Source organism: Microtus pennsylvanicus, chromosome 7, assembly GCF_037038515.1.
Source record: "Microtus pennsylvanicus isolate mMicPen1 chromosome 7, mMicPen1.hap1, whole genome shotgun sequence".
Taxonomy (NCBI): domain Eukaryota; kingdom Metazoa; phylum Chordata; class Mammalia; order Rodentia; family Cricetidae; genus Microtus; species Microtus pennsylvanicus.
Genome location: NC_134585.1, coordinates 120,975,238 through 121,000,811, shown reverse-complemented (window position 1 = coordinate 121,000,811; position 25,574 = coordinate 120,975,238). Strand labels below are relative to the sequence as shown.

The 25,574-nt window shown below is 40.8% G+C and overlaps 1 non-coding gene across 1 annotated transcript; it reads left to right on the top strand.

Annotated features, from left to right (window-relative positions):
* Window positions 1-23,882: 23,882 nt before the first annotated feature.
* On the top strand, window positions 23,883-24,025 carry LOC142855197 (small nucleolar RNA SNORA33). Its single transcript, XR_012911460.1, has one exon. It is a non-coding gene; the product is annotated as a small nucleolar RNA SNORA33 (small nucleolar RNA).
* Window positions 24,026-25,574: the final 1,549 nt, after the last annotated feature.

Sequence of the window (25,574 nt, the reverse complement as noted above, 5' to 3'; positions counted from 1 at the left end):
GTTGGTTTTCTTTTTTTAATCTGCTTTGAAACAGCTTCTCTGTTGTTTTCTGCTGATGAGAACTCACCTGGAGAAATGACTATTGGAAGAAGCATTTGTCTTCATGTCCTTGTGGGACTTTGGATTTCTGGAGGCTGTCACTGATGAAGATGATGACCAGAGATGAGAACTGAAGACAGGAAAGAGGACTTGAGCTGTTAACATCTGCTTCTCCATGTTGACGACATAGGTAATGGGGCTTTACCTTAGGCAACGGGATGATTTTTAAGATCACGCACCCTATATATGTCCCAGGAATGGGCTTGTGCTGTTATTTTCAAAGCTCTTCTCCTTTCAGTATTTCCTTAGTCCCTCATAGCCACAGACTTTATACAAAGTAGTGTTTTGAATTTGTATATGTTTGCTTCTTTAATGAAAAGTGTTGGAATTCATTGTGAGCCCAAGTTCTTGCAAGATGTACACAACTGGGGAGGTTCAATTTGAAAAAAAAAAACTAACTCAGTAAGATATCTACAAATCAAAGTCAAATTGAATCATGGAAGGGGAATTTTTTCTCCCTAGTGATTGATGGACCCTTCACTGAGAAGACCCCCCTCAGATTGGCATAATGAGCTATCAAAATTTTTTTTTAAAAAAAGTAACAAAAGACATGTACTTAAGTATAAATAGATGCAGAGATACATATTTAGAAAGATACATTTTTATCAAAATTCAGGTTGTCTTTTGATCATCTATCACCGAAGTTACCTGTCTGTTTGTCTGTTCGCCTATCTATCTATCTATCTATCTATCTATCTATCTATCTATGTATCTATCTATCTATCTGTCTATCTATCTATCTATCTATCATCTATCTGTCTATCTATCATCTGTCTGTCTGTCTATCTATCTATCTATCTATCTATCTATCTATCATCTATCTGTCTATCTATCTATCTGTCTATTTATCATCTATCTATCTATCATCTATCTGTCTATCTATCATCTGTCTGTCTGTCTATCTATCTATCTATCTATCTATCTATCTATCTATCTATCTGTCTATCTATCATCTATCTGTCTATCTATCTATCATCTATCTGTCTATCTATTTATCTATCTATCATCTATCTATCATCTGTCTATCTATCTATCTATCTATCTATCTATCTATCTATCTATCTATCTATCATCTATCTGTCTATCTATCATCTATCTATCTATCATCTATCTGTCTGTCTATCTATCTATCTATCTATCTATCATCTATCATCTATCTGTCTATCTATCTATCATCTATCTGTCTATCTATCTGTCTGTCTACTATCTATCTATCTATCTATCTATCTATCTATCTATCTATCTATCTATCATCTTTTACCTATCTCACTTTTTCTCTGAGGTTCCACCATTTGCATGTGCCCTGATATTCAGCGCCCTCCAAAAATTGCTGTTTCCAATGCCAGGAATATCCAAGGATAATTATGAATGTGGACCAACATGAATCCGTGAGCAACTAAAACATTATTGTGGTTTTGCTGATTATTTTCTTGACTTCGTGGTTCTTGATCATGATCTTTGTAGATGACAGCATTGTACTATAATATGAAAAGCTTAAGCAGACTTTCAACCGTGTGGTCACTCCTTGATTCATTGAGTGATCCACACTCAAACAGTTTTCTGAAGTCTTTCCAAGGACTGTGCCCTACTCTGCTGGTTGGGTTTTTGTCAGCTGACACAGGCCTGAGTCACTTGAGAAGAGGGAACCTCCACAGAGACTATGTATCTCCTAGGACTGGCCTTAGGAAAGCCCGGGGGCTTTCCTTAATTGATGATTAGTGTGGAAACACACAGCTCACTTAGGCTGGACCATCCCTGGCCAAGTGACCTTGGGGTATATAAAAAAGTAAACTGGGTAAGCCAGGGGCAGGGAGCCAGTAAGCAGCATTTCTCCATGGTTTCTGCCTCAGTTCCTGCCTTCTTGTCTTGGCTTCCTCAAATGGACTGTGATCGAATATGTAAGCAAACAGGCTCCTTTCCTCCCCAAATTGATTTTGGTCAGTGTTTTATCACAACAACAGAAAGTAGATTATAAAAAACTGCCTAGGGGAACAATGTAAAATCCAGTGTGAGTCATGGCTTCTGTCTAATCTCTGTCTTTCAGTTGTTCAGGCAGGAACCACATTATTTTCTGAAGTTCAAATATGCTTTTCACTGTAACCCAATGTTGTCACCTTTGCTCATCTTGGAAGTACTACTCACGCACTTTTGTGTTTTGATATGGGTCATGTGCTATGCCATGCACATGAGATAATAATGAACTCTTTTACAACCTGACCAAAGTTTTATACTTTCATTTTTTTCCACTATTTAAGATAGGATGCTTGTTTCTGGAGATTTAGCTCACTAGTTAAGAGCACTTTCTGTTCTTGCAAAGAACCTAAATTTGGTTCTCAGCATCCACATTGAATGGCTCCTAACATTCTATAACTTCAGGAAGTCAACACTCTCTTCTGATGTCCATGATTTTATTCTAAAAATCCCTGCAGCAGGGAGGAGAGCCACCCAAGCAGGCAGCGAACTCACAGTGGGTGCCTGGCGGGTCTGGAACAGCTAGCTGCAGGAAATGCTAGCCAGCAGGGGTGGATGGACAGGAGTCAGAGACATGGACAGACAGAACATGTTCATGTTAAATATTTATTTAGGGGGTTATGGAGGGGAAAAGGAGAAGGGAGGGGAGAGAGAAAGAGGGATAGAGAGAGAGAGAGAAGGGGAAGAGAAAGGAGAGAGAGACAGAGACAGAGACATGCCAGAGGGGACAGTAAGAGAGTTTCAAGATGGCGGGGGCTGGGGTTGGGGTGGGGGGTCACTGGGAGTGGGTTTGGCTTGTCCCTTAAAGGGACCAGAAGAATAGCACATGGTACCAGGCATGAGTATAGAACAGATAAATACATATAGGCACTCACACACATACACATAAAAAAGTGTAAAAACTAGAATGATATTCACATTGGTTATTTTAAATCCTTTAAACTATGCTATGAACATTATTACTGATGTTTCAAGTTATAAATAACAACTTCTTCTGGCTCAGGTCACTGCATAGCAATGCCCATCCTCAGACCAGCAGAGTAAAATATATGATGTCACATCACATGACCATCTGCCACTGTCTCTCCAGCTCCGACGTTTGTTCTCCTGGTAAGGCTGCTCCAAAGGGCTTAGTAACAGGGAGAGGTTGGGAATTGCTTCCTGGTTTCCACAAAGGCAGGACTGCAAATCCAAATTCCAGCTCCTAGGATGACAAGGCTGAGATGCCAACTCGGCCACACCTCTGCCTCCCTGCATGGACACACCCAGTCCTTAGCTGTCCTGTGTGAGCCCAGTGATGTGTGAGTGGCACCCCTACTTTAGAAAGATTGGAATTTGAGGCTTGACTGTGGACTCTGAAGCTTAGGTATCAGGTCAATGTGAACATCTTGAGAGGAAACCACTGTTTACTAGTCTTTCATTTGTCTCTATTTCTCCATCCCATGGAGTATCAGGAATGCTGGTGTGCTTTCACCAGAAGCCATTCAATCTGAAAATAGTTTTTCTGAGTTTCAGAAACACCACCAAAAAAATAACTTTTCTTTTGTTTCCCTCTTTTAACCTATAAGCAATCAAAACTATGAAGCAGTTATTTTTGAGTATAAGAGAAAATTGAGTTACTATTCACACAACAGCATTAAAAGTTATATTATTTGTCTGCTGCCATAGCCAAAATTTTCATGTTTTGTTGGCATGTGTGATGGAATCATGCTAAAATCATATCACCTTTTTTTGTACAGTTATCATGTTTCTAGACTAATGGGTAAAATGTCACATAAATCTCAACAACTTAAGCACTTTTAATTCTGAAACTCAATAAAACACAATCTTTTTTGAGATACTTCATTTAAAGTATTTTTCGTTATTAAAATTTACTTTTTCAGTTTCATAAATGCATACAAGGCATTGTGACACCGGCTATCTTATCATCTTACAAAACTGAATTAATACACTCCTTCATCAATATGTTCCCACAGGTCCTCTCCCTGGCCACAGGAATCCAACAGAAGAATGGAACAGTATTTGTCTTTTTCAAACATGTATTTTAATTTGTATTCTCCCTTTACATTTCACTCATACTGTAACATGCACATATATTCTAGGGCCCACGGGTCTACTCCTCCTCTCCGGGTTCATCTTGAGGACAGTTTCTGACCAGACATCTTGTTGCAGTTTCAGGCAAAACATTCTGTTTGTTCCTGTGCTCCCTCTGCCCCCCTGGTGATTAGCTGTCCAGCATTGTTTACTCCATCTTGGGTATGGTAATTTCCCACCTGCAGGGGGGGGGGGTAGGACATTGTGCAGCAGCTAGGTATATAAGGTTTTTCCTAAGCTTGAATAAAGGGCATTCTGCTTATCTCCTCTCAAATGGCCCAGGTCTCTTGTGTGTTCTTTCAATCTCCAGGCCCTTGCCCTGCTCACAAATGGGTACAGTGGCGCATGAACTCTACCCAGAGTAACACAGGCATTACAATATATTTCTGTAATTTTTTTTTTGAGAAAAGTTTTTGTTCCTGTAGGCAAGGCTGGTCAGGAAACAGCTATGCAGTCAGGGTGTCCTTGAACTTGTGATCCTCCTGATTGTGATTATAGGTGTCAGCTACCATACCTGCCATTCTGAAGGTTAGATCATATTCTTTGGCATACTTGAACCATATTTTAAATATAATCATTAATCAATGTACAGTTGAATGCCCTTCATCTTTTGGCTATTGTAGACAGGGCTTCTGTGAACAGGTGTAGAAAGAGCTCTGTAAGTCTCTGTTCTCAATGCGTATGTTCTCCACATGTACCCAGAGATCCATACACAAATACACACGTACAAAAACAGACAGACAATACAGAGGAGGTGTGAACTTGTTGGTTCATAGTTAATTCTGTTAAATTTTTTAGGGAAGGAGAATTCAAAGTCATTGGCATTCTGAACAATCCACAGAGTTACCAGTTCCCCTGCATAGTCCATAGGAGCTGTCAGGCTATCTTGTGTTCACTGTGACCACACTCAGCTAAGACTCTATATCTCATTATGGGTTTTATTTGCCTAATAGTCATACTGAGCAGTTTTACCTGTGTCTATGGATCATTTTGGATGAACATATATATGAGTCTCCTCTAAGTTTTAAATTGGGTTGTTTGCTTATATGTTGATGAGTTGAGAGAGTTTATTACACATTCTGATATGACTGGCATATGGCAAAGACTATCATTCTGCTGCGTGGGTTATGTTCAGTCGCGCACAGAAAATCTTAGCGTTAATTAATGTGCTTCATGAGACCTGTTTTCTTTGTGTCGCCTTAGTATCATTTCACAGAAGTTGCTGAAAGTTCCAACATTTCAAGTTTTCCCAGTATGAGATCTTCTATGAATATTTCGTGTTTATTCTCATATTTAAGTCCCTTTATTGTTGTGCAATGGGCACTTGGCTTATCTAACTTTCCACGACAGCGAGGTGTTAGGAGCCAATTTCCTCCTAAAATCTTTACAGGAACCATCACCCTGGGGAGTCTGCAGAGAACCCCACACCCCTAATTGTGTTAGGAATCAAAGCCTACCCCACACCCAAATTGGCTGTTAATGAGAGCTATCTGTTAGCGGAACCCACCCCACATTCCAAACTATCTAGGGAGCTAGGTATGTCAACTTCCAGGCCTACAGTGACCTGACCGAAGGTAACCTGGCTACATGACCAACGAGAACCACGTGACCTACGTGAACCACGCGGCAAGAGCCCAGGACCCTGTGCCTATCCCCCAACTCTTTATCATATATAAAGCTGTACCCCATCTGTAATAAACGGAGGCTTTGACAAACTTTGCATGGCCTTCTTCCTGTCTCCTAGCCCATATCTTCCAGGTAATGCCTCTCCGGGACCCTGGAATAACTGAACTGCCAGGCAGGCTACTAACCCTAGACTAGGTAGCCCGCCAAGGCAATCAACAGTGGCGCCCGAACCAGCGACACGGAGCACGGTCAACTATGGGACGACAACGCGCAGTCCCGGGAAAACAGAAGGTTCTGCGGCTGTAGAACTCGGACAGATCTGCAGGACAAGGTAGGCGCAGGCTCACCGTCGTCCAAAAAGATATGGGACTTTCAAGGGAAGAAAAATTCATACAGGAATTTAATCAATCACTCAGGGAGAGAGGAGTAAGAGTCAAAAACAGAGATTTTTGCTTTATGTGTTTGCTTGCGGGCTCAAAAGGGAGTCCCTCGAGATGCTAGAAGTTAGGGTACAATCCACACAGCTACGCCTGCCAAGCAGGCTGGCTGTTAGGGCTAGAGAGCCTATGTCTTTAACCCCCTGCCATATGGAGCAAAAGCTGACAGGCAGGTTTGCTATACAGGAATCTAGACTCAAAAAGCTGCAGCTTCATTTAGGACAGTAAATATGCTTCTTTTCCATTTTAAAAATCTTGCTTCTTGGTCAAAAATCTTTAGTTTGTAGGTGTATAAGTCTATATCTAAGGTAGATTAATTTCAGTACTGTGTTTCTGTAAAAAAGTTTTAAAATCAAAGATTGTGATATATTCAGAGGATTTTAAGAATTGTTTAGGCTATCCTGACTTTTTATTTCTTTCGTATAAGGTTGGAGATTGTTCTTTTGAGTTCTATATTGTTCTTTTGAGTTCTGTGAAAAGTTTTGCTATAATTTTAATGAACATTTACATTAAATCTGTGAGAAATGTTGCTATAATTTTTAATGGACATTTACACTGAATCTGTAAACTGCTTTCAGTAAAATTGTCATTTTTGCTGTGTTTCTTATGCTTTCGCAAGAAAGTAGGGGATCTTTCAAGATTTAAAGTTCTTATCCTACAAGTTTTTCCATTTGTACGGCCCGCTCTTGGGTGGGAGTCGTATTGTTTCAGCTTGAGGTCCTTTCCTGCTGCTAGGTGTGGCTTCAAGGTGGAATGCTGAGACTCAGGCCTCAGGCCTCTTAATTAAATTTATCAAGGGCCAGAGTTATACTCTAACAAGTGATAATGGTTAAAAATAAAAAAAAAAAAATTCTGCCTTCACAGGCAGAGATGACAGGACCCAAAACTTCTGTCCTGCTTGCTTGGAGTTACTCCAAGATATTTTGTGGTATTCATGAATATTAAAAAAAGGATGATGTCTCATTTATCCTAGATGTAAAAGGTACATCTGGGTTATTTTCAGATTCTAGGCTATGATAAAATGGTTCTGCTATGGGCATGGCTGAGCACGTGTCCTTGTGGTTTGGTCAAACATCTTTGTATTTAGGCCCAAAAGGGGTATTGCTAAGTTTTGAGGTAGATATTTGCCTAATTTTAAAAAATAGACAAAATGGGGGTCCCTCAATGCTGGGGAGACTCTCACTTGGGTCTCTGGATGGCAAGGGCCCGGAGACCATCCTTGCTGAGGTCGCACACGTGGCCTTGGTTGGTGGGGGAGGAGTTCGACCCCCAATGACCAGGAGAAAGAATTTTTTGAGGAAAGGGGCCACACCCCAGTGGTCCGGGAGGGTCATAAATTCCAAAAATCCTGTGGTGGTCGCAGGAGGACAGCTCTCCTGCCTCGGGACCACTCCCAAGGTTGTAATCCCCTAGTTCCTAAAACAGTATAGTGATAATTGCAGCTGGAAAACCTGTTTTTCGAGGTCAAGGCTTTGTCTTCAGCTGGTTCCTAGGGCAGTGTCGCTGAAGCGGCTAGCCCTGGATTTTTGATTCTTCTCTTCCTGCTGGGAGAGTCTGGGTTCATCCAGGTTTTTCAATACTATGTGTGATCCAAAGGTGACTGTCAGTTTACACTTTCAGCACCAGTTTACACTTCCAGCAATAAAAGTTTTTTCTTTACCCACATTTTCTGAAGCATAAATTGTTAACAATAATTTTTAATCTTGGTCATTTCTACAAGGATAAGATAAAATCTCGGAGTTTTGGTTTGCATTTCTCTGAGGACTAAAGGTTGTTATGTTTGAGCATTTTTAAATGTCTCAGTCATTTTTAAGTTCGTCTGAGAGTTTTCAGTTTAGGTCTATAACAAATATTTTATTGGATTAAAATTTTTAATAACTAATTTCCTGAGTTCTTCACATATTTTTGGAATGGATTTATGATAAGTAAAGATCTTTTCCCACTCTATAGTCTTGTTATACAAAAGTTTCTCAGTTCAGGAGATTTATGGTTTCTCCAAATGTTTATGCCACTGAGGCTGTGTTTGAGATGTGGCAAAGTGTGCTTCAAAAATTTTTTCTCTGTGAGATTCAGCATAACTTTTATATGCTGAGGCATTTGGCTCATTTAAACTTAAGTTTTGTACATGGAGATGGATATAGATTTATTTTCATTCTTCTACATGTTGGTGTCTAATGAGGCCAGCATTATTAGTCAAAAAATGCTTCATTTTTCCATTTTCCTATCTGCAAGGCAGACTTAAAACTTAAGAGGAGGATAGCTTACAAGCTTTTAATTAGATATACAATGGTTAAAGCCCTAGTTATAATATTCTCATAAGGGACCTTGAGGCGCTAGGTAAAATTCATACAGAAAACAGTTTCCAATAGAGAGCTTATCAGAGCTGCCAGACAGGTATTCAAGCAGGTAAAATATAAATCAACAGGTAAAGTATACAATAATCAACAAATACAGCATATTAATTATAATATAGCTATGGCAAATGTGTATATTAAATGTAAAACTTATTTTACAACAGTTTTATAAAAAATGCTGTTTATGGATAAACCTTCTTAGTTTTGCCAGTTAAGATATTAAACTCTTAATTTAAAACAGTAGCCTGTCTGATACAAAAGGGCAGGATAAAAGCTGGAAAATGGTTTTACAAAATATTGACTATGATCAATACTTCTTATACTAAACAATAAATTCATTGATAATTTTAAGATTGATTCCTGGACAATTGTCTTTGCTCAATTCAAAGGCAAAAACAATAATCTTTTCCCAGATGATCATTGCTACAATTCACACAACTGTATTTTGCTAATGTTATAGCAAAAAATCCCTTAAAGGATTTTATGCTAAATTTTACAAATGGCTTTTCCAATGGAAGAGCTGCATATATGGCTAATAAAAAAAAATTGTGGAGCGTAACAAGGCTCCTTAAAAGCAACTCATAAAAAGTTGCAAGCAGATCCTGATACAAACGGATCTGGCATGATAACACCAAGCTATCCTTTGCTAAGGCAAGGTGGAAAAGCCCTTGCAATGCATTATGAAAAAACCCGACCTATATATATTTGGGGTCGAGGATATGTTTATGCTTTTTTCACAGAAAGAAAATAAAAGCTGGATCTGATGTCTAGGCTGCAGATGCCCACAGAGGAGTTCCAGAGGAGACTGGGGAGAGGTCCTTGGTTCGGCCTTTCCTGCCCCCAAGGAGAGGAGTGACTGATAACAAAACCTGCTACACCACTCTGCAGGGTGTCAATTCTGCCCCTAGAGAGTCCAGGGAGACCCGCCTGAGATAAGTGCCAGGATGTGCTTCAGATAGCTGAATCCTGCTCACCTCACCCAGGAATCCCACCTGTCCTGAAGCACTAATGCTGAGCTCCTTCTGCAGTTTGAATTCTGGTTTGCTTTGAAACTAAGATGCGGACTAAACATCAGACAGTTTTAATGTTTGGGACACAGAACTCATTTTAATTAAAATATTAACCTCTCTTCACTTAAGAAGGGGAAGATTAGGGTTCCTGTCACTGTTGTTCAGAGACTGGAACTGGTGGTATTTGATGACAACAATGTATGTCATTGTACTCTTACTGCAATTGATCTAATGATACTTATAACTGCTTATAGATGTTGGGAAAAGTTTGACACACACTGTAAAATGTTTGGGTTTAATGCATATGTTAAAAAATTTTAGATTTAGATCCCTTTTACACTGCCCTAATTTTTGGCAGGCAGCACTCATAATCTTATTGTGGAGTAGGCATTTAGGAAGGAGGATACCTAAGGCCAGATAAAAAGGTGAATACTGGGTTTGGAAAATGCCCTTTCTTCTTGTCTGGAAGATGGAGTTATTAGTGCCCAAAATTATATCATTATATTTTGTTTGAGGAGCTACTCACAGTCTTTTCATTAATGATAGACACAGGGGCCCAATGACGGGAGTTAGTGTGGATCCTCACCTGAACAGCACACCATACAGAGGCTGTAGAAACCGGCTCAACAATGGCATGGTGCCAGGCACGAGGAATGCCCTCCACATGGCCTAAGACAGGGTGACCTGTGATCTGTTTATTTTAAATCTCGCTAGATACCTTTCATTTGAGGAGCTCCAAGGACGGGTGACTAGTGGCAGGAAATCCCCCAACCTAAGACAGGATACTGGGAATCCTAGGACGGGTAAGGGGGATAAAGATCTGGTCCCCACTCGACCTAAGAATCATAAGGCACCCCTCTGTTCCCAGGAGAGGTAAATTGCTTCACCATTCGAGAGGAGGGTCTCTCCTTGCCCCAGTTACTTCTCTTTTAGATCTGACACCTTGGTTGGACTCTGACCTGATGCCCTTCACTTAATAGCTACCTGTCTTTATAAAAGAAAGGGGGATCTGTTAGGAGCCAATTTCCTCCTAAAATCTTTACAGGAACCATCACCCTGGGGAGTCTGCAGAGAACCCCACACCCCTAATTGTGTTAGGAATCAAAGCCTACCCCACACCCAAATTGGCTGTTAATGAGAGCTATCTGTTAGCGGAACCCACCCCACATTCCAAACTATCTAGGGAGCTAGGTGTGTCAACTTCCAGGCCTACAGTGACCTGACCGAAGGTAACCTGGCTGCGTGACCAACGAGAACCACGTGACCTACGTGAACCACGCGGCAAGAGCCCAGGACCCTGTGCCCATCCCCCAACTCTTTACCATATATAAAGCTGTACCCCATCTGTAATAAACGGAGGCTTTGACAAACTTTGCATGGCCTTCTTCCTGTCTCCTAGCCCATATCTTCCAGGTAGTGCCTCTCCGGGACCCTGGAATAACTGAACTGCCAGGCGGGCTACTAACCCTAGACTAGGTAGCCCGCCAAGGCAATCAACAGCGAGGAGCTGATTTTGACCAGTTATGCTTCGCGTGGAGAGGTAGAATACCACCACAGTTACTTGCAGAACACAGAAGACAGAGAAAACTCACAGGGAGCCAAAGAAGGAAAGTAATCTGGACCGAACATGACTGCTGGATGGGGGCCACACAATCACAGTGAAAGATGATCGACCCTTTACGACCTGTATTCTGTGGAGTGGCCCGTATTACTGATTATGTCACACTACAGATATAAGCCAGTTGAAGGTACACTGAGCCCAGTTGTTGAAACTAACGTGTGAGGGTAATTCTGGCCAAGATAAACAAGAGTTTCAGAAGACTCAGTACGGAAAACTTTATTATAACAAAATACTGAAGAAGACATTAGATCATTGGTGCAGATTCAGAACTTGATACAGATTTTCAGCCAAGGATCCGGGAACTAGAAGGAGAGGAGAGGAGGAATTGTGGACTGGTCTTCTAAACACGGCTTCCTCCTGCACTGCACGTTTGTGATCTTCATAGTATAGGTCAGCAGCAGCCCCCAGACTGCTGGCTACTGCCACAACTGCTGCCCCCGCTGCCGCCACAGCAGCCACTGCTGCCACCACTGCTACAGCATCCAGAGCTCTGGTGTCTGCGACGGAGAGATCTGCGGGGCCTGTGGTGGCTCAGGCAGCAGCCACCACCTCCAGAGCTGCAGCAGCCTCCGGAGCTTGAACCACAGCAGCCCCCGGAACTGGAACCACAGCAGCCCCCAGAACCCAGACTGCAGCAGGAAGAGACAGGGGGACACTTAGGGGGACACTTAGGAGGACACTTAGGGGGACACTTTGGTGTCTGGCACTTGGGAGGGCACTTGGGGGTGCACTTGGGAGGGGGCTGGCACTGCTGCTGGCTCTGCTGGCAGGACATCTCGGCTTGTGGGTGTTCAGGAGCTGCGGGAGAATCACGCACATGTCAGACACCAGACACTGTGTCCACCTGACCCATTTGACTTCCCCCAGAAATTTCACCTCTAAGCACCCAAACCAACCATTTTTAGTCCTTTCATCTGTAACACACTCACACTGTCACAGTGGGTCATCTTGAATTCAGAGCCTCAGAAACCCATGCTATTGAGATACTAATTGTCACCTGGCATCCAGAAGCACTGGATGAATGTTTAGTGACATTGGAAAATGTCTGCTGGTCTTGGTTCTCACACATATGCCAGTATTTGGATTACTCCAGGGAGAAGTAGTTGTGAACTCGAAGGTGATTTTAGTTTAAGGTCAATATTTCAAAGCACCTTCTATGTCACTAAAGGAGTAAGCTCAGACCCTAAGTGGAAAATACCTAAACCATTCCGGGATGCCTTGGGATTACTAGCTCCTGTTATGAGGCAAGCTCAGAAGTATCCAAATCAACACCTTCTCAGGCTAAGGGTCACAAGATCGATGTCATCCTGGTGGTGTCCTATTTAATCAGAGAAGTGTGGGAACGGATTCCAGAACCTGGGCTCTCTTTCTTTCCCAAGTACAAGTGAGACCCTGTTGCCTGATTTTGACTCAGATTCTTCTTTGGGAGTTAGGGGAAGCATTTTTTTCACAGGCTGTCTCCGCCCTGAGCCTGTTCAGATGCACAGTTCTCTCTGTGCTCAGCATCGCATTCTGAGGGTTCCAATACACCCAAGGTACTTTGTTCTCTCTAGAGCCAGAAGGCCCTAAGCATTCCAGTGTCTCTCAAAACCAAGCCTGTGGCTTGTGTGTGTGTGTGTGTGTGTGTGTGTGTGTGTGTGTGTGTGTGGTGTGTGTGTGTGTGTGTGTGTGTGTGGTGTGTGTGTGTGTGTATGGTGTGTGTGTGTGTATGGTGTGTGTGTGTGTGTGTGTGTCGCCTTTGTCTCACCCCTCACTGTTCACCATATTTTATAATCTGTCAACATGGCCTCTGGGCTGAAGGACCCTTTCCCTGTCCCGTGTGAAACTCTTGTCTGGCAACCCCTCTGGAAAAGTCTCTACCTCTTGCCTCCCATGGACACTTACCAAGATGACAGGCAGCTCACCGTCTGTGGGTATCTCAGGAGGTGAGTGGATGGAAGTGCCTTGTCCCTCAGCCCTTTTATTCTGGTCCTGGGCTCAGTCTGCCAGACACTGTCTGGACATGGGAGTCCCTGCCTCCTGAAAGCCACATGGTCAGGTGACTGATGGTGATCAAACATTCCTTCCTCCCTTCCTCCATGGGGCCAGTCATGCTGCATCTGTCTTAGACCATGGCTTAGGCATGAAGGGAGGAAGTGGATTCCTGGATCCTTCAACCTGGCACACCTGCAGAGCGGTTGACTTAGGAACCAGTCATTTCTCCATCTTCTTTCTTTTCTGTCCCTTCTTAATGTGAGACGTGCAGCACGGAGCTCATATCAAGGCAACAAAACTTTGAAATTTCTTCAACATCTGCTTCCATGTCTGCACTTTCCAACTGTGCCTGTGTAAGCCCAGCCTAAACATCTACACCAGTCAAGTCCTACATTCCAGATCCAGAACAGCACCAAGATGTTCTAAGGTGTGGTTCAGGATTCTGTTTAGGCTGTGTCGTCTCCCATTTTAACTGTGACAGTGCAATATTAAGGAGAATATAAAACGGTTATGAAAAGAAATGAAAGATCAAATGATCATGTAGACTGTTCACCAAAGACACACGTGGAAACTGCCAAACACAGGGTGAGGATACCGCTGTTTAATCATAGCCATTGAGAGATGCTCATCTGTGAGGAGCGTACACTGCTCTGTGGAGGATCTGAGTTTGGTTCCTAGTACCTGTGTTGGGTATCTCACAAACACCTCTAACTCCAGCTTCAGCGCATCTAACACCCAGTTCTTACCTCCAAAGATACATTCAGTTTTGTACATATAACCCCACCGATGGACACACAATCAGACATACACACACACACACACACACACACACACACTTGAAAAAAATATAATTTTAAAAATAGCAACTGAAAGAAGATAAATAGGTTCAAGAAATAATACATATGAAAATGTCTTAAGAAACCCAATATTTGGCAAAATTCATATGCATTAATAAGAATACAGCAGTGATTGTGTCCAGAGAGAAAGAACACCATTATTTTATCGGCTTCTTCACACTTGTCTCAGTAAATATCTTCATATTAGATATTTCATAAATTTACATGTGATCATCTTTTAGGAATATACTACCTTGTTTTTACACTTTCAGTATGGATGGATCCTCTGTAGAAGCCAGCACAACTCTTTCATAAAATCTTTGGCTATTATTGGTGAGGTCAGATGACACATTACTAAGAAGAAAATAAGATAAGGATTCATGTGAGATCGAGGGAATCATGTTGTTCACCTATAAGAAACAGAGAAATAGAATCAGTCTTCTCCCACCTGTGAGACAAAGGGCTGGTGGGCTGTATCCCTGACTGAAGCAAGGCAGGTTGTTTTAAAAAGAATCACACATTAGAAGTTTACAAGAATGTATTTCTGTGGTCATTAGACCTCTGTTCTCTCTGCATGCCTGATTTATATTTATATTCTACATCACCATAGGCTATACATGAATTATTATTTTGAACTATTTTTTGAAGATTTACTATAAATAGTTGTGATTCAAAATTAAAGGATATGGTTATAAAGAGTCATGATGTAAGATTTTCCTAAACCTAAGAATTGTAAGCTAGAAGAGGGAAAGAAATGTACAAACTTGGCAAAAATCTGTTCTCCTTAAATGCTGGTGGACTCTGGAATTTCCAAGCCTTTGGAATAATATGAGCTTGGACACAGGAGCATAGGGAGAACCAAGAAAATATGGTAGAGAAACATGGGTGATTATAAATGTATAGAAGAGTCTTCATATAGAGAGATGTATACTTTCCTGTATTCTGTCATTTATTATCATCAGTCTCTGTCACCAAGTTTTTTTTAAAAAAAATACATCTAATATTTACACATACCCAAACTTCTAATTCTAATTTGTCCCCTGAAGCCCCTTGATCTTTCATTGACTGTGTTGCAGCATCAGATGCATAGAAGAGACTAACCCTCCCAACAGTAACTGCCATAAAGCCAGTAGCAGAGACTTGTTCAGGACTGTACACCACTAAAAAGATGTAGAAACTCTTACTCTACCCTCTTTACTGCTACTTTATCTGAACATGTCCCATCTATCCTCAGATTGATTCTTAGATGAGTGTTGGTCATGATTTTTTCTAAATTGTGTGTTACAAACTTTAGCTGCAATGATAATGAAGCTTAGGTCTGTATTTTAAAATTTCTTTTAGTGACTTTGAATGTAGTTATAGTGAATTCCTTAACAACCTTTCTTAGGGCTTGTGTATCTCTTATCTTCAGTAGCTGAACCCATTTGTCCTGTAGCTACTCAGTGATGTCTAATCCTCTCACTGGCATCTTCATTGGTGTGTAAGCTTAGAAAAAGATACTTCTAACTAAGGGCCTGGCTCACCCTAATGGAACCTGATCTCTGAGGCAGAGTGAGGGATGTGTGTCACATGACTATGGGAAATCTTTCACTGTCTCACTGGTTTGATTATATTCTCTTCCTCAGTCATTTCAAAGGTCGTAGCAACTGGGAGAGGTCAGAACATGATCCCTTATTTCCATAATGGTAGTGCCACGTGACTCACCTTAGTGTTCTAGGGTGATGTGGCTGATATGCCAGCTACTCCACACTTCAGCTTCTGTGTAGGACAACACCCAAGTCCTCAGCTGACCTCCAGAACACAGGTGTGTATGAGTTTCATGTCATCTGGAAGAAGACTAGAATCAAGCCTTCAGTGTGAGCTCTGGAGGCTTAGACCTTGAGAAAATATGAATATTTTCACACAAAAATCTGTTGACATTCTGAAGGTTTCAGTTGTCAGATATTTCTCTTTTATAAGGCCATTTCCAGATCCCTGAATAAAAGAGGACACTGAAAACTCTAATCAGAAATAGTTCAATAAAAATGTTCATTACTCTGCATACCAGGAGCCAAATCAAGAAATTCAATGTTGTTTTGAGATGTTTGTTCTTGTCTACCTGTTTAACAATAACAAATCATACATCAATGGTCTGAAAGTATAAAAGATACAGATCAATTAGTTTTAATTAACATCTTTCTAAATATTACTATTTGGTTGTTGCTAGTGGTATAATTTTAATATATTGATGACATGTAATAAAACTTCGAAACTCTTATTATTTCAAACTGATTTATTAGAAGGTCTTCAAAAATCATAAAATATATTACACCAATGATAATGCTTATCTCACCTCTCTCTCCACATATGTGTATGTGCTTGCGTGTATACATGTATGTGTTTATGTGTAATCTAGGGGCCAACTTTGAGTGGTTCAGTTCAATATTCTACTTTCATCAATAGATAGGTCAGAAAAACTAACCAATGAAGCTACAAAGTAAAACTCACCCTAGGTTAAGTTGATTCATACACATGAACAAAACATCACAATCACTAGATGCACAGTGTACTTTATTCTCTGTAGCCATGAGAACTGTCTTAAAAATAGATCACATTTTGACCATAAAAAAATATTAACAACTACAAAAGGCTTAAAATAATTTTCCCTTATCAGACTAAAAATCAACGCTAATGAAAAAATAAGAAATCATGTAAAACAATTAAGATTAAGCAATAAACTCTTGAATGGCTAAAGTGTCATAAAATAAATCTATAAAGGAATTTCTTAAATTCCTAAAAATTAAATCAAAATAAATGTGAATACAACAAAGGAAATGTTTTCTCTCAGCTTCCATTTCAATTGAAAATATTTTTTTCTCAGAATATATCCTTAACAGGTTCCCTCCTCCTTCATCCTCCCAGATACTCCTTGCCTCTTCACCCTGCCAATTCTGTGGCTTTTTTCTCTGTCTTTTCATGAAGGAAAAAGGTAAATGAAAAACAAAAAATGTAGAATAAAGAAAATAAACAAATAGAAAAAACAAAAAGAAAAGCGCTAGAAATACATATAGATGTAGAGACACCAACATTTGCAAAGCACAAAACTCATAAAAATGCAAAATTAGGAACCATATAATATAAGCAAAAGACCATCAAAGTTTGTTGTTTTTTTGGGGGAGGCAATGAAAACATTGTAAGACAAAAAAAATTTGGAGAAATAACATTGACTTTGTTGCTGGTTATCTACTGTTGGCCTACCCTGAAGTGTGGTTTGTGTATCCAGAGACACTCCATTGTAGAAAAGCAATTTTTCCTTTCTGGCAGCTGATGCTTGGAGATGGCTCCTGGGACAAAGATGGGGGTTTGATCTGTTAGGTCCAAAGTGCTGTGCCCCCATCCCCAGGTGGAGTGCTGTTGACAATGATCTGAACAGAAAGACGCTGACCATGCAGAAGAATTCTTACTGGATGACCAGAAGCCTAAATTGAGCATTCCTTGGGAATCTGATAAAGCACATTTCTGTTTATCATAAACCTCGTTTCTTCTGTCCCCAAAGCTCAGCAGCATCAGGCAAGGACATCTAATTCCTGGCCAATTTACACCCACACAGGGTCGTATTTTCTTCCTGCTTCACAAGGATGCTTCTTCTGGTGGCGCTGGTGTTTGCAGACACTTTGGATCAGACTCCTCAGACCTTATCAGAACAACAATTTTGTGCCATGGACAATGGTTCAAGCAGTGCATCACAGCTGATCAAAGTTCAGAGAAGTGTTGGCATATTATCAGCCAATAATGAGACATTTGTGTCACACCCCTCCCAAGACTCAAGGACCATTGCAGAGGGGGTTGTGATAAGATTGTCAGAGTCAGAGGTCAGGCAGGACCAAAGCAAAACATTGTTGACTAGCTCATTCATAAATACCACAGTAGCTGTGGTTGTCTTCAAGCTGAGTAGATATAGAAAAAGATGATTCAGTTTTTAGTCCATAGTCAGTGAGTTTTCCCTATCTCAAGTCAGCTGTATTTCTGTGGGTATCACCATCACGGTCTTGACCCCTTTGCTCACATTATCACTTCTCTCTCTCTTGCACTGTCTCTGGAAGCTCAGCCCAGCGCTTCGCTGTAGATCTTTGAATCTGCTTCCATCAGTTGCTGGTTGAAGGTTCTATGATGACAATTAAGGTAGTCATCAATCTGATTACAGTGGAAGGCCAGCTCAGATACCCTCTCCACTGTTGTTTAGGCATTTAGCTGGGGTCACCCTTGTGGATTCCTGGGAATTTCCTCAGTGCCGCTTCTTCCCCCCGCCCCCCACTAGCCCTTTAATGACTCCCTCAATCAAGTTATCTCTTTCTCTCCCTCTGTACCTCCCCTGATCGAGTATCCCATTCCCTCATGTTCTCCTCCTCCCTCCCCTTTCCCCTTTCTTCCCCCTTCCACCCTTCTTTCTCTCTCCATACTGGGGGAACCTGCATAGAAGCAAACTAGGCCCACTGAATGTGGGGGACAATTGTGAGGCTTGGGCAGTCTGTGATGCCTCTGGCTGTCGGACCAGGCTGTATTCCTACTCCTTGAACTGGTGTCTAGAAGCACATTCTCTTTGGAGGGATACTTGCTCAGCCTAGATATAGTGGGGAGGGCATTTTGTCTTGTCTTAAAGTGCCAGACTTTGTTGACACCACATGAGAAGCCTTAGCCTTGCTGAGGTCTGAGATGGGGTGTAGGGTGGGGGAAGGAGGTAGGAAAAGAGGGAGTGGAAATGGGAATAGCTATGTAAATTGAGAACAAATTATATTTTAAAAATTCTTAATAAAAACAAGGGAAAAAAAACATCAATTCAGTTTTCTCTGAGGGTATGGCTACCCCTAGGCTGTTTTCCCCCAGAGGATGTCTCCACACTCAGGAGTCCATGGGCAGTACAGTCTTTCTGGGCTATACAAAACCAAGAGAAAAACAAGTGGATATGATCAAATTACAGGACACCACATAAGAAAATTAATGAATTAATAAATTTTGGGGGATCAGCCTCAACAAAATACCTCTCACCAGGGTAAGGGCATGGGGATTAGTAATACAGTAAAGAATATGAAGATGTGAATGAAAATAATAAAACACAATAACATATAGCACAGTATTGGGAGGGAATTTTCAGAGAGTACTGAAAAATTCACCCACGTTTAATTTCCAATTGTTTAAAACACCCTTGATCCCAAAAGGTAGGAGTAAGACAAAAGACTGTATTAACATGATACAAGGAAATGAACATACTAATTGAAAATCATGGGCTAAATTCAGAGTTAAACATTCCCTTGCTAGAGAAAAAACAAGTCACCAAATCACTCTTACTCCCTAGACCAAAACACTCTGTAGGCAAACCAATCCCTGGGCGGAACCCCAAGTTATCTCCATAAAGTGAACTGCAACTTAGTTGGATCCTTAGACTTTTGTTTGAAGTAGGAACCAATCACTTCCTTATCCCAGGAGTACAAGGTCTGGCAATTAGCCACAACTGTTGACAATAACCTAGAAAGAGCAGAACTCTCTGATTTACAACTAGGTACAATAACCTTGAAGGAACTAGAGATGAGTCCCAACTCTCTGACCTTTGGTCAACTTGGAAAAAGGCTTTTTTGGGTCTCCACAATAAATATTGCATTAAAACATTGAAAATGGAGCACATTAAATGAAAAGTTTACCTTTATGGTTGGTATGATTTCATGGAAGCTAGGATTGTTGAACAATTATTAAATCATTAAATGCAACAGACTATACAGATAGACTTAGGGATGGTAATGTGACAATCATCTCCATTGGTGCCAAAATGGCACACAGAGAACTCAAATATCATTCATGATCAACTACTGAAGAAATTTGGAATAGAAAAGATACATCAAATATTGCCTAAATGAAATTAACATAAAGTTACTTCCTTTATAGTTTGTACTAAGATAATGGTGTCCACGGTCTCCACTCTTAAAATCTTAACTAGAATTTTGGGAGACAAAGACATAAAAGGGATGCAAGCACAAAAGGCAGAAGACGAATTGTCTCTGTTTGCAGGCAATTGTATCCCAACATAAACGCCCTAAAATTCTACTGGAAAAGCATGTCTTCCATACAATGTTGAGCAAAGTAGCAGGCTGATGTGGGATTCCCCTCTGTAAGCTGTGAATATGCTTTATTGACACTGGTTAATAAAGAAGCTGCTTTGGGCCTTGGCAGCACAGAATATAGCAAGGTGGAAATTCCAAGGAGAGACAGGAGAAAAGAAGGTGAAGTCAGGGAGATGCCATGTAGCTGCCAAAAGAAAAAGACCCAAGCCACCAGACAGAACCTTACTGCCTTGGGTGATTTGCAGATTAATAGAAATAGGTTAATTCAAGATGAAAGAGCTAGCTAATAAGAAACCAGAGCTAAAAGGTCAAGCAGTGATTTAATTAATACCATTTCTGTGAAATTATTTCAGGTCTGTGCATCTGAGAACAAACATGCAGCTTCCACCTACAGCAAGCTACAAAATCAATCATTATTTCAAGTTCAGTAGCATTTCCATAAGCCAAGATTGAAATGCCTAAGAGAAAAACCAGGAAAGGACATATTCATGACATCATAAAAAGAAGAAAAAACACCTTGGAATAATCAGCAGCAAGGAGGTTTTTACTCTTTTGAGTTCCACAATGAAAATTTCATAAAACTAAAGAAAGAAATTTAAGAAAAACAATTAAAGTTTGGAAGAAACCCCATTTTTACATATAGGTAGATTTAAGAATATGAAAATAATTATATTGCAGAAGGCAATCTAAAATTTCATTCAACCCTTATCAAATACAATATAATAGGCATTTTTATGGAAGTAGATAATGCAATCATAAAACTTACATGGTATTTAAAAGAGCTCACACCAGCAAAGAAATCAAACACAGAAAGGACAATGTAGAAAGCATCGAAACACCTACTTTGAAAATATATTTCAGAAAAAAATTATTGTATTAAGTAACAACAACAAAAAAAACCCTGCTGCATACTGCCAGGAAACAGATGTATGCACTACTAATGTAGACTTTAGAACCCACAGATAAACCTACACAGTTGCAGACATGCAGTCTTTGAGGAAACTGTCAGTAACACATATTGAAGAACAGATTACTTAAATGGTGCTGATCAAGCCAGATCGCCTCATACACAAGAATAAACTGAATCCATTACTCTTACCCTGCAAAAAATCAACTCAAAGGAGTCAATGTCCTGAAGTTAATACTGACAGCAACTCAAGACAATCAAGGAGAAAAGAATTTAGCATATTTGAAGCAGCAAGGATTTTCTAAAATGCTCTTCATCCCTAGGAAAGAGAATGGTGAAGATATACATGAACCTGCATGGATACTCAGGAAAGGTAAGAATCAGTAAGGAGACAGCTCCTAAGATGAGAGAAAAATGGGCAGAACTATATATTTGTTGAAAAATTAATGCCTAGAAGAAAAAGAGAAGTAAAAAGTTACCATAAAAACCATGCAGTTAATAAAAGGAAAAATGAAATGAACACCCAGTACTCGGAAGAGAAATGACCAACAATACATGGGACCATTCTTTGTTTTTAACCACCAGAGTCATGGAAAGGACACTGACTCTGAGATTCCAGCTCACAGCCGTCATTGTAGCCACCATCAAGAAAACCGTGACCAACCATGCTGGGGAGGATGTTGGAGAAGAGGAGCCTCAAAACTAAAACTAGAATTGCTTTGGAATCTAGCTACAATTCCAGGTATCCAACCAAGTCTCAATGTTAGCATCCCACAGAGACCCCTACAGGCTGACATGTGTTCTGCATCATTGATAAAAGCCACCATATAGAGCTAAACTAGATGACCATCAGTGTAAACAAAGAAAATGTGATAGCATGGTCAATGGAGCTGCATTCATTAATAAAAATTAGCTAAGTCCTTTACAGGATAATGGATGGACTCAGCTATTACATTAAGTTAAAATCTCATTCACAGACAGGTATTACACATTTTCTATCATATAAGAATTTAGACTAAAATACACGAACATATGCAAAATGTTTGATATTCATTAAACTTTTCCAAAGTAAAAATTTCTGTCATTTCAGTGGTGGTTTCTAACACATAAATCTGAACATTATTGAAAATATGCTCACATATTTTCACTTATATCTTATAGTGAGACTATGTTGTTTATAAATTGTTGAATGAGCTTGCAAATAACTCTTAACAGTATTCAGCGTGTTCATTGCTCTTTGTGTCAAAAATAAATATTTTGTAAAACTATAAATATTTTGCAAAAATAACAGAACACTATATTTAAATTCACTAAATTTGAAATATAAATAACATTGGTAGTTAAATGTTACACGAACTTTTGAAAAACATCTTTACATACACATGTATACATAAACACTAACTGGAGGGTGCTTTGCTGAATGAGGACACTTGGAGGCCTCCGGTACATTGAAATGATGGGGGAAATGATAACAAAACCTATTCCCTACTAAAGATGGGGTCAGAGTCAGAGACCTGAAGAAAACCACATTTCAATGAAACCATTGTCTTAGTGACTTGATTTGAAAACAAATCACAGAAGATGGAGCAGGCACAGTCAAATGTTGCCAAACACTTCACTCTTGAGTTCTGATCTCCTCGATGTCAAGATTTCAGCAGCCACCAGCTGAAGGAAAGGAGGGAGACCATTGCGTGGTCAGCTGTGCGGAAGTTATTACATTGTAACAACTCAGCAACTCAAAAGCATGGAAACTTACATTGTTTCCACGGCTTAGGTCTAGGTCAAACTTTACTTACAAAACAGCAAGAAAAACACAGATGTGAAAAGAAGTCACTGGCTAATGTTCTCCTTGTCTGATGTGGGATTCTCCTCCTTGTGCTGTGAATAAGATTGGTTAATGAATTAAGAAAGCTGCCTTGGCCTGTTGAGAGGGCAGAACTTAGGTAGGCTGGGAAAACTTAACTGAATGCTGGGAGAAAGAAGGGTGGAGTCAGAGAAAATTCATGTAGCCCCGCTGGACACAGGAGCTGGAACTTTCCTGGTTAGCCACAGCCTCGTGGCAAAACACAGATTAATAGAAATGGGTTAAATTAATATGTAAGAGTTAGCCGATAAGAAGCTAGAGCTAATGGGCCAAGCAGTGATTTAATTAATACAGTTTCTGTGTGATTATTTCGGGGATCAGCAGCCAGAAACCAATAAGCAGCCCTCCCCCAACAATTGTCCTCAATTAATCTGATTATTGATCTTTATCCTTCCAGTGACTGCCTAATAGTGAACATTGACCTTTCAAGTCCATTGACATGGGTTTTCCCCAGTTTTTATAATTGTGAGGAGTGGCTGACATGTCTAAGTCCTCACATCAGGTTACTGTTAAAAGAGGATCTTAGTTCTTATAAATAGAGTAAAACAGCTGGTACAGAGTCCTAGGAAACATACAAGTCTTTTTGTTTTGTTTTGGTTTGGTTTTTGAGACAGGGTTTCTTTATTTAATTTTTTTATTGAGCTCTACAGTTTTCTTTGTTCTCTTTCCCACCTCTTCCCTCTTTTTCAACACTCTCCCAAGGTCCCCATGCTCCCAATTTACTCAGGCGATCTTGTCTTTTTCTACTTTCAGTGTAGATTAGATTCATGTATGTCTCTCTTAGGGTCCTCATTGTTGTCTAGGTTCTCTGGGATTGTGATTTGTGGGCTGGTTTTCTTTGCTTTATGCTTAAAAACCACTTATGAGTGAGTACATGTGATAATTGTCTTTCTGTATCTGGGTTACCTCACTCAAAATGATGTTTTCTAGCTCTGTCCATTTGTTTGCAAAATTCAAGACATCATTATTTTTTCTGCTGTATAGTACTCGATTATTTAAATGTACCACATTTTCCTTATCCGTTCTTTGGTTGAAAGGCATTTAGCTGCAGAAATTTAGAAAAGGCACACAATAGTGACGCCATGTTACAAGCCTTAAAGGCAGCTGAAGTCCTTAAGGTCCCTGAAAATGGCTACAGTATTATAATGCTGAACCACACTTAAGACTGAAATAGTTGTAGCAAAAGGAACTTAATATTGAGACAGGGTTTCTGTGTAGCTTTGGTGCCTATCTGGAACTAGCTTTTGTAGATGAGGCTGGCCTTGAACTCGTAGAGATCCACCTGCCTCTGCCTCTGCTGGGATTAAAGGAGTACACCACCAATGCCCAGCTCACATATATGTCTTAAAGGAGACAAGAGCTCCGAGTGCCGCTCTCTGCAGGAAAAGATGATGAAGGGATGGGATGAGGATGATGCTGAGAAATGAACAAGAGTCTCGTTAGGACTGGTTGCCAAGGCTTTTTTATTTGTAACAAAGAGGCAACGGGACACTGTTATCTGATGAGTAAAATGCAGACCCTTTCACAAGAGATGTCAGCATCTCAGAGGGCAGAGCAAGGAGGGAAGCAGGAGGGGAGAGGGCAGCAAGACTGGACCAGTCTGCTGAGCTTGGCTTCCTCCTGCAACACTTGGTGAAGTCTTCCTCAGCTTAGCAACAGCCACCAGACTGTTGGCTACTGCCACAGCATCCACTGCCGCCACCGCTGCTACAGCATCCAGAGCTCTGGTGTCTGCGACGGAGAGATCTGCGGGGCCTGTGGTGGCTCAGGCAGCAGCCACCACCGCCAGAGCTGCAGCAGCCTCCGGAGCTTGAACCACAGCAGCCCCCGGAACTGGAACCACAGCAGCCCCCAGAACCCAGACTGCAGCAGGAAGAGACAGGAGGGCACTTAGGGGGACACTTAGGAGGACACTTAGGGGGACACTTAGGGGGGCATTTTGGAGTCTGGCACTTGGGAGGGCACTTGGGGGTGCACTTGGGAGGGGGCTGGCACTGCTGTTGGCTCTGCTGGCAGGACATCTCGGCCTGTGGGTGTTCAGGAGCTGCAAGAGAATCACACACATGTCAGACACCACACACTGTGTGCACTTGAATCATTCTGGCCACCCGAATTTCACCTGTAAGCCCTGAAACAACCATTCACAGTCCTATCATTTATATCACACTGTCACAATGTGGTGTCTTGAATTCAGAACAATGAAAGTGCAATGCTAATTGTTATCTGGCATCCATAGTGCTGAATGATTATCTAGTGACATTTAAAATGTCTGCTGGTCTTAGTCCTCATAGATGTGCCAGTATACGGATTATTTAAGAAAGAAATAATTGCAAAAGCAAGGAGTAATCTATACTTGAAAGTGATTTTAGTTTAAAGTCTGTATTTTAAGACCTTCTAGATTACTGATGGGTGAGTAATCCCAGTCTTCGAAAGAAAAATATGCAAGCTCACTCAAATTTGCTATGGGACTGTGAGCCCCTGTGGTGAGTACAGAGTTCAGAGGTATCCAAATCACCACCTCCACAAGTTAAGGGTGACAAAGTCAGTTTCATCCTGGCGGTGTCCTCTTGATCAGAGAAGTGTGTGAACAGATCCCAGAACCATGGCTCTGTTTCTTTTCCAAGCCTAAGTGAGACTCTGTTGCCCTTTCCTGACTCCAGCTCTTTTCTTCAGAAGTGAGGGGAAGCAT